Here is a 14,957-nt window from a genome sequence, read left to right as displayed (position 1 = left end):
GGAGCGCAAGCATGCCTGCGCTTCTCTGTGTCTGCGGGATGACAGGCTGGATGGCAGCGTTCTGCTGCGGTCCAGCCTGTCATCTCGATGTAGCAGAGCTGAAGCTGTCGTGGGAACCATGGAAAGGTAAGGATGATGTTGCTTTATTATTTTACTTTTATTGCAGGAGATCGTTGGCTTCAGCTGGAATGGGCGTGATGGTAAGTATGGTTTAATTTAGAACAATAAAGAATTGTGTCTTTATTTCAATTAAAGGACTTTATTGTGGGTGTTGTGTTTTTTTTTAAATACTTTACTAGAAATTCATGGTGGTCATGTCTAATATTGGCGTGACCCCATGATTTTCGTGCTTAGGGCCAGCTAATAATGCCAAGCTGGCCCTAACCCCTTTATTACCCAGTGAGCCACCGCACCAGGGCTCTGGATGAGTTGGGTACAGCGCCAGAAGATGGCGCTTCTATGAACGCGCCATTTTCCGGGGAGGCTGCGGACTGCAATTTGCAGCCGGGGGGCAGAAAGCTTGGGCCTCCCTGCGCTGCAGATTCCAGCCCCCAGCTGCCTAGTTGTACCTGGCTGGACACAAAAATAGGGCGAAGCCCCACGGATTTTTTTTTTTAATTATTTCATGAAATTCATGAAATAATTAAGAAAAAAAGTGCTTCCCTATATTGTTGTGTCCGGCCAGGTACAAATAGGCAGCTGGTGGTTGGGGGCTGCTCGTTCCTGCCTGCTGTACCTGCCTGCTCTGCTGATTGCGCCCGGTCTGCCGCATACATATCCTAGAATACCCGATGCGTTAGAATCGGGCCACCATCTAGTTTCATGAAATAATTTTAAAAAAATTGACGTGGGGCTTCGCACTATATTTGTGTCCAGTCAGGTACAGCAGGCAGGAACGGGCTGCCCCAAACCACCAGCTGCCTATTTGTACCTGGCCGGACACAACAATATAGGGAAGCCCTTTTTTTTTAAATTATCTACTATATAATTGTCTTATCCCGTCTGTCTCTCTGTCTGTCTGTCTGTCTTTCTGTCTGTCTGTCTGTCTGTCCAGGAAATCCCACGTCGCTCATTGGTCCGGCAGCGGCCAATCAGCGCCGCGGGATTTCTGAAAAAAGATGGCGGCCGTTAGCGGCTCATCTGCGGGACGGAGCTCAGTGGCGATGCAGCCGGGAGATGACCGGCGCGAAGCTCTCATCTCCCGGCCGGTAACAGTAGAAGGATCCCGACCGCCGGAACCATCTGCGGGATGGAGATGCAGCCGGGAGATGAGCGGCACGAGGCGCTCATCTCCCGGCCGGTAGCAGCTTAAGGACTGCCAGCGTCGCTGACCTCCATGCGGAAGGGAGGACCGGGGAGTGGCACCGCGGGTCGGGATACTTCTGCTGCGAGCATTCGCTCATCTCCCGGCTTCTCGCAGCGGAAGTAGCCGCACAGGCAGCGGCGCTCCCCGGTCCTCACCAAGACGATTCGATGATTGGTCGCGGTCTTCGTACCCGACCAATCACTGATCTTACCGCAAAAGTTAAACACCGCTGTGCTGATTGGTCGCAGACGCTGCCCGCGACCAATAACCGATTTGGGCGCCACATTTAAATATCGGCCGCGACCAATCAGCACAGCGGTGTTTAAATGTGGAGCCAAGATCAGTGATTAGTCGCGGCCGATATTTAAATTTGGCGCACAAATCGGTGATTGGTCGCTGGCAGCGCCAGCGACCAATCAGCGATTTTTAACACAAATGTCCGGATCTTTGTAACACCATGCGGATACTGTGGGGACATCAGCGGCTAGGGTGTCAAGGGAGGACCGGGGAGCGGTGCTTCGGGTCAGGATACTTCTGCTGCGAGCAGTCGCTCATCTCCCGGCTTCTCGCAGCGGAAGTATCCGCACAGGCAGCGGCGCTCCCCGGTCCTCACCAATACGATTCGCTGATTGGTCGCGTGCGGAGAGCGCGACCAATCAGTGATCTTGGCGCTAAAGTTAAACACCGCTGTGCTGATTGGTCGCGGACGCTACCCGCGACCAATCACCGATTTGGGCGCCACATTTAAATAGCGGCCGCGACCAATCAGCGAGATTGGCGCCAAATTTAAACAACACTCTGCTAATTGGTCGCGGATGCCGGCCGTGACTAATCAGCATTATTGGCGCCAAATTTAAACACCGCTCTGCTGATTGATCGCGGTCGCTGGCCGAGATCAATCAGCAATATTGCCGCAAAATTTAAACACCGCTCTGCTGATTAGTCACGGTCGCCATCCGCGACCAATCAGCAGTATTGGCGCCAAATTTAAACCCCGCTCTGCTGAGCAGTCGCGACTGTCGGCTGTGACCAATCAGCGATATACTCGCCAAATTTCAACACCGCTTTGCTGATTGGTCGCGGTTGTTGGCTGCGACCAGTCAGCGATTTTGGTGCCAAATTTAAACACCGCTCTGCTGATTGCACCCGGTCTGCCGCATACATATGCTAGAATACCCGATGCGTTAGAATCGGGCCACCATCTAGTTTCATGAAATAATTAAAAAAAAATTGACGTGGGGCTTCGCACTATAATTGTGTCCAGCCAGGTACAGCAGGCAAGAACGGGCTGCCCCCAACCACCAGCTGCCAATTTGTACCTGGCCGGACACAACAATATAGGGAAGCCCTTTTTTTCTTAATTATTTCATGAATTTCATGAAATAATTTTAAAAAAAAAATACGTGGGGCTTTGCCCTATTTTTGTGTCCAGCCAGGTACAACTAGGCAGCTGGGGGCTGGAATCCGCAGCGCAGGGAGGCCCAAGCTTTCTGGCCTCCCCCCCGCTGCAAATTGCAGTCCGCAGCCACCCCGGAAAATGGCGCGTTCATAGAAGCGCCATCTTCTGGCGCTGTACCCAACTCATCCAGGGCCCTGGTCCGGTGGCTCACTGGGTAATAAAGGAGTTAGGGCCAGCTTGGCATTATTAGCTGGCCCTAAGCCCGAAATTCATGGGGTCACGCCAATATTAGACATGACCACCATGAATTTCTAGTAAAGTATTTAAAAAAAACTACAACACCCACAATAAAGTCCTTTAATTGAAATAAAGACACAATTCTTTATTGTTCTAAATTAAACCATACTTACCATCACGCCCATTCCAGCTGAAGCCAACGATCTCCTGCAATAAAAGAAAAATAATAAAGCAACATCATCCTTACCTTTCCATGGTTCCCACGACAGCTTCAGCTCTGCTACATCGAGATGACAGGCTGGACCGCAGCAGTACGCTGCCATCCAGCTTGCCATCCCGCAGACACTGAGAAGCGTAGGCATGCTTGCGCTCCTCACTGTCTCACTGTGACGGCATCCAGATGAGCCGAGTACATGTCCAATGAACTCTGCTCACCTCATGCACGTCACTGACAGCGTGGGAAAATTCTCCTGCACTCAGCGCTTCAGTGTGAGAATTTTCCCACGCTGTCAGTGACGTGCATGAGGTGAGTTAATGTCCAATGATCTCAGCTCACCTCATGCACGTTGTAGCGTCGGCGTCCCTGCCTCCTGCTAGGCAGGGACGCCATTCCCCTCACCTCTCCGCTTCGTACCCGACGGCTTCCTCCCGCTCTGCTGGCAGCGAGCGCTGCTTCCCGGTCCCTGTGCTTAGGGCGCGCGCTCCCCCTCTCTTAAAGGGGCCGCGCGTGCCGTCCTAAGGAGTCCCCAGCCAATGGCCGGAGGACCTCACCATATTTAAGGCACCTCCTCCAAAATGGAGGTGCCCGAGCAATGTTGTTGCAAAGCCTCTCAACTCTGCTTCAGCCCTCAGGTCCCTTTACCAGATACCTGCCAGTTACCTGCCAGATTCCTGCCTGATTCCTGACTAATCTGTGTGCTTTCCTGCGGTCCGACAGTCTGCCTACCATCACCTGCCAGTCTGTCTATGGACCAGTCTGCCCACTCACCTGGGAGCGCTCACCTGTTACCTGCCTGCTAGCCTACCTGGAGGCTTCGCCGTCACATGCTGTGACCACCTGCCTGTCCAGAGACTCTTGCCCGCTCACCTGGGAGCGCTCACCTGTTACCTGCCGCTAGCCTACCTGGAGGCTCTGCCGTCACGTGCTGTGACCACCTGCCTGTCCAGAGACTCTTGCCTGCTAACCTGGGAGCGCTCACCTGTTACCTGCCTGCTAGTCTACCTGGAGGCTCCGCCGTCATGTGCCGTGACCACCTGCCTTTCCAGAGACTCTTGCCCGCTCACCTGGGAGTGCACATCTGCTACCTGCCTGCTAGCCTACCTGGAGGCTCTGCCGTCATTTGCCGTGACCACCCGTCTGTCAAGAGACTGTCCCTGTCACTTGCCGTATCGTCCTGCTCTTCTACCCAGAGACTGTCCCTGTCATTTGCCATATCCTCCTGCCCTTCTACCCAGAGACTGTCCCTGTCACTTGCCGTGACTACCTGCCCGCCTTTCCTGGGAGCCACCTGCTTCCTTACAAGGACTGCCCCTTTGTATAGTAGCTCAGAGGTTCCACCTCCCAGACCCATTACAGTTTTCTCGGGCCATGGAACCCGGTGGCACCTAAGCTCCCTCGCTCTCGGACCTGTGTCATGAACTCTCCCGTCAGAGGTCCCAACAGGACTCCATCCTGAGTCACCTGCGTAGTGTTAACTCCCACCTGGACACATTGACTGCCTCATCGGGAGCGGCCTCCACTTGCACACTTACTACCCCGGCACCGACGCTGCCCATCAATACCATGGCATCTCTTCCTGGTCCCCGCCTCTCCGTCCCGCCTCATTTTGGCAGAGATCCCGTCCAGGCCCGGGGCTTCATTAACCAGTGCACTCTGTATTTCGAACTATTGGCACACCTGTCTTCCACCGACCGAGCCAAGGTAGCCTTCATCATGTCCCATCTCATGGGAGAGGCACTGGTTTGGTTAAATCCTCTATGGGAGAGAGGAGACCCCCTGGTGTCCAACCTGCCAGCCTTTCTCACGGCTTTCCGGAAAGTCTTCGACGAACCAGGACGGAAGATCTCATCCACCTCGTCTCTGTTACGCCTCAGCCAAGGAAGTCTCACCGTGGGCTAATATGCCATACGGTTCCGTACCCTTGCTTCGGAGCTGGCCTGGGATAACGACGCCCTGGTGTCCGTCTTCTGGGAAGGTCGATCTGGCCGTATTAAAGATGAACTCGCCGGTCGGGACATTCCTACCACTCTCGACGACTTAATAACACTTGCCACCCGGATTGACATCCGGTTCCAGGAGCGCGCCAAAGAGGTCACCCGCGAGAGGAGGTTTCCTCGTCTAGCACCTACCTTCTAGAAACCCGTCACTCCCTCCGTTACTCCCCAGGCACACTCACCTGAGCCTATGCAGGTCGACCAGACCAAGATGGTCAAAACCCGTCAAGACTTACGACGTGCCGAGGGAAGCTGCTTCTACTGTGGCAGTAAGGAGCACCGGATCCGTTCCTGCCCAGAGAGGTCGGGAAACGCCTGTGTCTAGGATCACTCAGAGAGGTCGCCCTAGACAAAAGTAAATCCTCTCCATCCCTGATGCTGTCAGTCTCTATCATCTGCTCAGAGAACCGCTATTTTGAACTGGCTCAACTTGACTCTGGAGCTGCTGGAAATCTCATCTCTCAATCCCTGGTAGAAAAATACCGCATTCCCACCAAACCTCTGGCCGTACCCTTATCTGTCGCCGCCGTGGATGGGGGCCTCTTACCACATCCCATCCAACTCATCACCGAATCTCTAACTCTACAGGTGGGAATGCTGCATTCTGAGAGCATCTCCTTTCATGTTCTGCCTGGACTCTCTCACGCACTCTTGCTAGGCCTACCTTGGCTCCAGAAACATGCACCCGTGCTTGACTGGCAGACCGGAGAAGTCCTTCGCTGGGGACAGGACTGCCATAAGACTTGTCTAGTTCCCGTTCATCCTGCTCGTCCTTCTCCTACCCCAGCCAATCTACCCAGTCTACCGGTTCCCTATTGGTCTTATGCGGATGTCTTCAATAAAATAGAAGCAGAGATATTACCCCCTCATAGACCATACGACTGCCCAATCGACCTGATACCCGGCTCTACTCCTCCCCGTGGGTGTATCTACCCTTTGTCCGCTGCAGAGACCCGGTCCATGTCAGAATATATTGAGGAGAATCTGGCCCGGGGATTTATCCGGAAATCTACCTCCCCGGCGGGAGCAGGCTTCTTTTTCGTCAAAAAGAAGGACGGCTCACTCCGTCCATGTATAGATTATAGAGGCCTTAACCAGATTACAGTGAAGAATAAATACCCCCTTCTGCTCATTCCTGAATTATTTGACCGTCTGAGGGGGGCTAGAATCTTCACCAAACTGGATCTCCGTGGGGCGTATAACCTGGTCCGTATCCGTCAGGGGGATGAATGGAAGACGGCATTCAACACCCGGGACGGCCACTATGAGTAGCTTGCAATGCCCTTCGGTCTCTGTAACGCTCCTGCCGTCTTTCAAGAGTTGGTCAATGACATCTTCCGTGACCTTCTCTACTCCTGCGTGGTGGTGTACCTGGACGACATCTTGGTCTTCTCTCCGGAGCTTCCTACTCACCGAAGGGACGTTCGTCAGGTCCTGCTCAGGCTCAGGCAGAACCACCTCTATGCTAAATATGAGAAGTGCATCTTTGAGCAAGCCTCACTTCCATTTCTGGGCTACATAATCTCTCAAACCGGCCTACAAATGGATCCTGAGAAACTGTCTGCCATCCAGAAGTGGCCCCGACCAGAGGGGTTGAAGGCTATACAGCGGTTCCTGGGCTTCGCCAACTATTACCGCCTCTTCATACTGCACTTCTCTTCCCGGACTGCCCCTATCTCTGCGCTCACTCGTAAGGGCGCTAATCCCAGAGAATGGCCGCCCGAAGCAGAGGAAGCCTTTCTTTCCTTAAAACAGGCTTTCTCCTCCGCCCCGGTGCTGCATCGTCCGGACGGCAACAAACAATTCTTCCTAGAAGTTGACGCTTCCTCCTCCGGAGCCGGGGTGGTACTTACCCAAAAGTCATCTTCCGGAAGAATGGTAACCTGCGGCTTTTTCTCCAAAGTCTTCTCCTCTTCTGAGCGCAATTATTCTATAGGAGACCGAGAATTATTGGCCATTAAGCTGGCACTGGAGGAGTGGAGTTACCTGTTCGAGGGGGCTCTTCACCCGGTAATAATTTACACTGACCACAAGAACTTGGCTTACCTCCAGAGCGCCCAGAGACTTAACCCGCGCCAAGCCCGGTGGTCCTTGTTTTTTGCCTGCTTTGATTTCATTCTTCATTTTCGCCCGGCAGACAAAAACATCAAAGCTGATGCCTTGTCCCGATCCTTTCTGGTCTCTGACCTAGAGGAGGAGCCTAAGCACATCATCGACCCCACCAGAATAATGCAGGTGGCCCCCGTGAATCTAAATAGTCTTCCTCCCGGTAAGACGTTCGTAACAGTACCTGATCGAGAGAAGGTCCTACACTGGGGTCACTCGTCTAAGCTAGCTGGCCACGCTGGTCAGAAAAAGACCCTCCAGCTTATTACCCGGCATTACTGGTGGCCTACCCTGCACAAGGACGTAATAGACTTTGTTTCAGCCTGTGTGTCCTGCGCCCGCAACAAGGTTCCGAGACACCTGCCAGCCGGTCGCCTTCTTCCTCTTCCTGTACCTGCTGCCCCGTGGCAGCATATAGCTATGGACTTTATAACAGATCTCCCTGTCTCTGCCGGTTGTACGGTCATTTGGGTGGTCGCTGACCGCTTCTCCAAGATGGCTCACTTCATTCCCCTGCTGGGTCTCCCGTCTGCATCAGAGTTAGCTAAAGACTTTATCCATCATGTTTTCCGTCTGCATGGTCTTCCTCTCCACATTGTATCCGACCGAGGGGTCCAATTCACCTCTCGCTTTTGGCGAGCCATGTGTAAATTGCTGGGGGTCACCTTGGACTTTTCTTCTGCCTATCACCCACAGTCCAATGGCCAAGTAGAGCGGATCAACCAAATTTTGACCAGTTTCCTCCGGCACTTTGTTAATGCTCACCATTCCGACTGGGTGGATCTCTTACCGTGGGCTGAATTTTCTTACAATAATCACGAGAGCGAATCTTCCTCCAAATCCCCGTTTTTTGTAGTCTTCGGTCAGCATCCTCGGATCCCGTTTCCCGTCTCCACCTCGGTGGACAATCCGGCTGCGGAATCTCTCGTTAGCGAATTTTCCTCCATTTGGGAGAGTACCCGATCCGCACTTCTTCGGTCATCCGAGCGGATGAAAAAACAGGCTGACAAAAGACGTCTGGATCCTCCACAATTCCATCCTGGAGATAAGGTCTGGCTCTCGTCCAAATATGTCCGGCTCAAGATTCCTTCCTACAAGTTAGGGCCTTGGTTCATCGGTCCACTGGAAGTTATCAAACAAATTAACCCGGTGGCCTATAAATTGAAACTCCCGGCCAACCTACAGATTCCTAACTCCTTCCATGTATCTCTACTCAAACCTGTGGTACTTAACTCTTTTTCCAAGTCTACAGGTACGCCTCTTGCTCCGGTTTCCGCTGAAAACGAGTTTGAGGTAGAGAACATTCTGGCCACCAAAAGGGTAAGAGGAAAGACCTTTTTTCTGGTGGATTGGAAGGGGTTTGGTCCTGAGGAGAGAACGTGGGAGCCCCGGGAGAACATCCATGCCCCTCTCATCCTTGATAAATTTCTCTCTGGCCTAAAAAAGGGGGGGCCTAAAGGGGGGGTACTGTAGCGTCGGCGTCCCTGCCTCCTGCTAGGCAGGGACGCCGTTCCCCTCACCTCTCCGCTCCGTGTGCGGCGGCTTCCTCCCGCTCTGCTGGCAGCGCGCGCTGCTTCCCGGTCCCTGTGCTTAGGGCGCGCGTGCGCGCGCTCCCCCTCTCTTAAAGGGGCCGCGCGCACCATCCTAAGGAGTCCCCGGCCAATGGCCGGAGGACCTCACCATATTTAAGGCACCTACTCCAAAATTGAGGTGCCCGAGCAATGTTGTTGCAAAGCCTCTCAACTCTGCTTCAGCCCTCAGGTCCCATTACCAGATACCTGCCAGCTACTTGCCAGATTCCTGCCTGATTCCTGACTAATCTGTGTGCTTTCCTGCGGTCCGACAGTCTGCCTACCATCACCTGCCAGTCTGTCTATGGACCTGTCTGCCCGCTCACCTGGGAGAGCTCACCTGTTAACTGCCTGCTAGCCTACCTGGAGGCTCCGCCGTCACGTGCTGTGACCACCTGCCTGTCCAGAGACTCTTGCCTGCTCACTTGGGAGCGCTCACCTGTTACCTGCCTGCTAGCCTAACTGGAGGCTCTGCTGTCACTTGCCGTGACCACCTGCTTGTCCAGAGACTCTTGCCTGCTCACCTGGGAGCGCACATCTGCTACGTGCCTGCTAGCCTACCTGGAGGCTCTGCCGTCACTTGCCGTGACCACCCGTCTGTCAAGAGACTGTCCCTGTCACTTGCCGTATCCTCCTGCCCTTCTACCCAGAGACTATCCCTGTCATTTGCCGTATCCTCCTGCCCTTCTACCCAGAGACTGTCCCTGTCACTTGCCGTGACTACCTGCCCGCCTTTCCTGGGAGCCACCTGCTTCCTTACAAGGACTGCCCCTTTGTATAGTAGCTCAGAGGTTCCACCTCCCAGACCCGTTACACACGTCACTGACAGCGTGGGAAAATTCTCACGCTGAAGCGCTGAGTGCAGGAGAATTTTCCAACTCTGTCAGTGACGTGCATGAGGTGAGCCGAGTTCATTGGACATGAACTCGTCTCATCTTTATGCCGTCACAGCGAGACACTGGGTAGCACAAGCATGCCTGCGCTTCTTAGTGTGTGCGGCATGGCAAGCTGGATGGCAGCGTTCTGCTGCGGTCCAGCCTGTCATCTCAATGTAGCAGAGCTGGAGCTGTCCTGGGAACCATGGAAAGGTAAGGATGATGTTGCTTTATTATTTTTCTTTTATTGCAGGAGATCGTTGGCTTCAGCTGGAATGGGCGTGATGGTAAGTATGGTTTAATTTAGAACAATAAAGTATTGTGTCTTTATTTCAATTAAAGGACTTTATTCTGGGTGTTGTGTTTTCTTTTAACTTTGACTATGGGGTTAGTAATGGGAGTGTCTTATAGACGCCTCACCATTACTAACCTGGGCTTGATGTCAGCTGGCATTATAAGCTGACATCAACCCCAGCCCTATTACCCCACTGCCACCGCTACAGGGCAGTGGGAAGAGCGAGGCTAAGTGCCAGAATTGGCGCATCCTATGGATGCGCCATTTCTGTGGCGGCTGACGGCTGGTGTTTCTAGCCTGGGAGGGGGCCAATATTCATGGCACCCTTCCTGAGCTATTAATATCAGCCCCCAGCTGCCTGCCTAGCCTTTGCTAGCTATTAAAATAGGGGGGACCCCACGTCATTTTTTGGGGGGTCCACCATTTTAATAGCTAGTAAAGGCTAGGTATTCAGCTGGGGGCTGATATTAGTAGCCTGGGAAGGGTGCCATGAATATTGGCCCCCTCCCAGGCTAGAAACACCAGCCGTCAGCCGCCCCAGAAATGGCGCATCCATAGGATGCGCCAATTCCGGCACTTAGCCTCGCTCTTCCCACTGCCACCCACTTCCCACAAACATCTGCCCCAGCTGTCTGCTTAACCTCCGCTAGAGACTAGAATTAAGGGGAACCCCACGCCAATTTTTTTTAAATAAATCCTTTATTTTAACACTAAATGACAAGTACAGTAATCAACACTGTCACTGTACTTCATATATATGTGACTGTCATGTTTCTATCTAATCTATGTGTGATTCTCTATTCCTTCTATTCTAAATTGTCTGGTACCGCTGCTGAAATGCCGGCCGGCTTTTTTAAAGAGACGGTGCATGAAAACACTATTATTTTTTTTAATAAATCCTTTACACTAAATGACAAGTACAGTAAGCAACACTGTCACTGTACTTCTTATATATGTGACTGACATGTTTCTATCTATCAAATCTATGTGTGATTCTCTATTCTTTCTGTTCTAAATTGTCGGTTACCGGTGTATGCCGCTGCTGAATTGCCGGCTTTTCATGTTTCACTGTGAGCACTGTTCCCATCGATTTGGGCAACCACTGTAATGCCACAACCACCATGGCTGTGGCATTACAGTGAGTGGCAGACAATCCCTGCATGATTGGTGCTCTAAATAGCGCCAGACATCAGGACACGCTTTTGGTGCATGAACAGTTATCGAACATCACCTCGAACAGCCGAATTTTTTGCAAATCGTTCGGGTTCGTCGAACAACTCGAACACCGCCCAAAACAGCTCAAATTTGAGATTGGCGAACAGTTCTAGTCGAACACCGCTCATCTCTAGTCTTAATTTCTTAATCAGGGTAAAATTGCAAAGTGCTTGTGAAAATAAGCAACTTTGGAATTTACCTCTCCACTCTTAATAATCTTTAAATCTACAGTTTACTGCTTGTTGCTTAAGTTAGGCAACAGTTTCCAAGGCAGGTAGCACAGTGCTTGCAAGCTGTTTGCTATTGAACTTGAAAGCGCTGCTCCTCTGATACTAGAGAAGAAAAATCAGCTAAAGCATCAGGAAGTGCACAGTTCGGACCACTGGCACGAACATGATGCTGGTCTTAGCGATCAATCTTCAGAAATGCATCTATCGCTGGAAAGCAGGAAGTCAGGAAGCAGAGGAGCGGTGCTTCCTGAGGAAAGATTACACAACCCTTTTAAGGGAAATAACAGAGATAACTCAATTTTTTTTAAAAGAATCATCAACTCTTTTACAGTGCTCAATGAAAGTTATGATCCCAATCCTTTTACTTTATGATATTAAGACCCAACTTACCTTAGTTAAGCTCGGCACTAGTCCATCTTTCTGAATCTTTAGGAAGTTCCCTACAATAGGTAATGGAAATGGTTCAGGGGGCATCTTTTTTCTTTCCAGTAAAAGAAGACCAAAATAAAGGTGATAACTCCAACCAAGACAACGGTTACATTCTGCAGGTTCGTCATGGCTCCGGCATTCGTTCCATCTCATTCTGATGATTGTGGTTTCAATTCTTTCTACTTCTCACATTGGCAGCTAGGAGCAGGGAGGACCCACTGGATCCAGCCCAATGCGCCAGGGTTCTTTGAACTGCATTCTCCTTCTGACTCAGATCATATTGCATGAGATTAAACTATGAGAAGCAGAATAAAGAGCCAAACAAGAGAAAAACAATCACTGCGCAGAACATGAATCTATAGTCATACTGACTGCATAAAATGTACATGTTGTGTAACTTTGCTGTAAGGTGATATAGAGCAATTAAAAAAAAATGTATATGACCCCTTACTTACACACCGCATGGCCACTTTATAAAAGACCCATTTAGTAGCTTGAACTGCAGCAATTCATCCCGGCATAGATTCCACAAGATGTTGAAATTATTCTGCACAAATTTTGGCCCAGGAGGACAGCATATATGTCACAAATTACATGGAATTACTAACATATTGCTACCCATGTTCGACCTCGTTCCAGAGATGCTTTTTAGCTTTAAAGGGAACCTAACATGTGAAAAACTGTTATGAACCTGCCGATATGGGGTTAATCTGCAGGCTAATAATCTTCTGAATCTGCCTGTACTAAGAGCCCCTCTGCCGGGAGAAAATGAACTTTATTTTCCCCGGCAGCATTCAGTCATTGTGGTGTCGCTGGCACAGCTTTAATCACCGCTCTGTGAATAGAGAGTGGTGATGTTAAGCGCATTCCTGGTGCTGACTGATAGCCGGCCCTAATTCTGATCCTGCGACTATACAATCCTTGTGACTTAGGGCATTGTCCTATTGAAAGTGTCTTTCTGCAAAAGGGGGACCTGTGGACATGAAGGGATACACTTTTTAGGTTCAGCTTTACTGTTGAAACGTTCATTTATAGATATCAGAGGTCTGATTACTGAGTGCGTGCAAGGAAGACATTCCCCACACTATTACTCCATGTCCACCATCCTCAACAATTCTACCCCCTCCTATTAGCATAGTGCAAATAAAGCTTGGATTTCTCACACCAGGCAATCTTTTTCTCTCTCTCAGGGATATAACTTTTGTGCTGTTTTGTCCACTAGTTGTTTCCTTAAAGCAATGGTTCCAAAGTTTTCTTACCATGAGAGCCACATTCAACTCTGAAAGAGGGTCGCTAGCCCCATCCAGAGACCCACCTCCGAGTAGTGACATCCAGCTCCCGCCTCCCCCACAGAAATGACACCCAGAGCCCCCATTATTGTTATAATGATAGTCAGAGATTCCCCACAGGAATCACACCAATGCAGTATACTTGCATCCAGGAATTCCCACTTTACCCTCATTTGGTATTATTGCATATTGGGTCCCCTATTTACCATATGTCTTATTCTAATGTGGCTGAGGGATCTTTGTACCTACTTTGTCCTATTGCCCAAAATAGGGACCCACACACAATTCTCGCACAACAGGACTTTGTTTTCATTGTTAAGCCCTGGTACTATTTTTGCCTTGACCTCCATCTCGTACTGTTCATATTACATTTTCAATGGTAGTATCAAACCTCCATTTATTCATTTTGAGAGATTTCTGACCCATTGCTCCGTCAGATTTTTACAACCTATTCCAGAGCTTTTGCTTTTAGACTCACCCCTCCCATATTTGTTTCTAGTCACTTTGTGCGTCATGATATACATTTTTGTACCTGAGCCCCCATAGACAGGAATTTGACCCTCCCTCTACTTTTCCTATCTCTCGGTTTAAGAGTCAGTAGCAGATAAGAGGTGGTTAATGCTGGATTCTGGCCTCTTGGCTCTCATCCACGTAAACACAAAGGCTGCAGTTCTGCTAGCTGTGATCTACAGGTCTAATGCGGATAGACATGGAGCCACAGGAATGTGTGACGATTCTGTTCTCTGCTGTCTTGGGTCTTTTAACATTTTATTTGCTATGGACCCTTCTCTATAAGAGGCACAGACTTCCCCCAGGTCCAACTCCTCTTCCACTAATCGGGAATTTGATGCAAGTCAGAAATGGACAAATGGCAAAAACACTAATGGAGGTAGGTGTTTACTCATGTTGAGCCACCCCCGTAGTGTTCGAGTTCGGTTCGTCGAACACCCGTATGTTCGCCAAACTGTTCGTCGAACTGTTCGTAAAACCACCTTCGAACACCATTAAAACCAATGGCAGGCAAACAAAAACACATAGAAACACATAGAAAACACCTTCAAAGGTGTCCAAAAGCTGACAAACTGCTCAGAAGACACAACTAACACATGGAAAAGTGACAAGTACATATAGTCATGCGAAAAGAAAAGAGGTGGAGGAGTAAAAGGAGGGGGAGACACAGATATAGGCATGTCATGCCCTTCTAAAACCAAAAAAGTGCGAAGCCGACACGGCCAGTCCGTTCCTGCCCGTGCGACCTCCGTGTCGCCGGCTTTGTGCCAGAGCTACGGTGGACCCTGACGGTCAGCCCCCCTCTCCCAATACTGGTGCCTGTCCGCTGGTGGGTCGAGCGAGCCCCCCTGTAGTGGAGGCAGGTCTAAGCTTTTTAATTTAAATTGTCTCTCTAATTTGAATGAATACACTTTAAATCCTTTTACAAGGATCTATTGGAGGGCAAGTCTCATGCCAGCAGCCGCGTAATTCCAGCTCCAGTAGCGTCCACTAAAGCTGCTGCAGTTAAAAAGCATTTATAAGGATCGAGCTCGGCGGTCCACCACAAGGCATCCTACCGCCAGTCCCAGCCCCTATGCCTTGGGGTGCCTCCTGATGCTCTTCACTGAGTATCCCGGGGTCCTGAAGCATTTCCTATGAAAAAATTAAGTGTCCAAACTACAGGTGGTGTAGCTTGCTTAACAGCTGGGATAATCCGCTGACTAGCAGACACTGCTACTAGGCACAAAGTATTTCCTGGGCTAGATGCAGTTAAAAATTTGTAATTAGATACTCTCGTTG

General features: G+C 50.5%; 1 pseudogene; it reads right to left on the bottom strand.

Moving 5' to 3' along the window:
- LOC141155532 (cytochrome P450 2C23-like) overlaps positions 1 to 12,005 on the bottom strand; it is a 68,005-nt pseudogene extending 56,000 nt beyond the window's left edge.
- Between the last annotated feature and the right edge of the window lie 2,952 nt (positions 12,006 to 14,957).

The sequence above is a fragment of the Phyllobates terribilis genome, unplaced genomic scaffold (genome assembly GCF_046119375.1).
Source record: "Phyllobates terribilis strain yellow unplaced genomic scaffold, ASM4611937v1 Scaffold_7__3_contigs__length_470593459, whole genome shotgun sequence".
Lineage (NCBI taxonomy): Eukaryota > Metazoa > Chordata > Amphibia > Anura > Dendrobatidae > Phyllobates > Phyllobates terribilis.
This window is presented reverse-complemented; position numbering and strand designations above follow the sequence as displayed.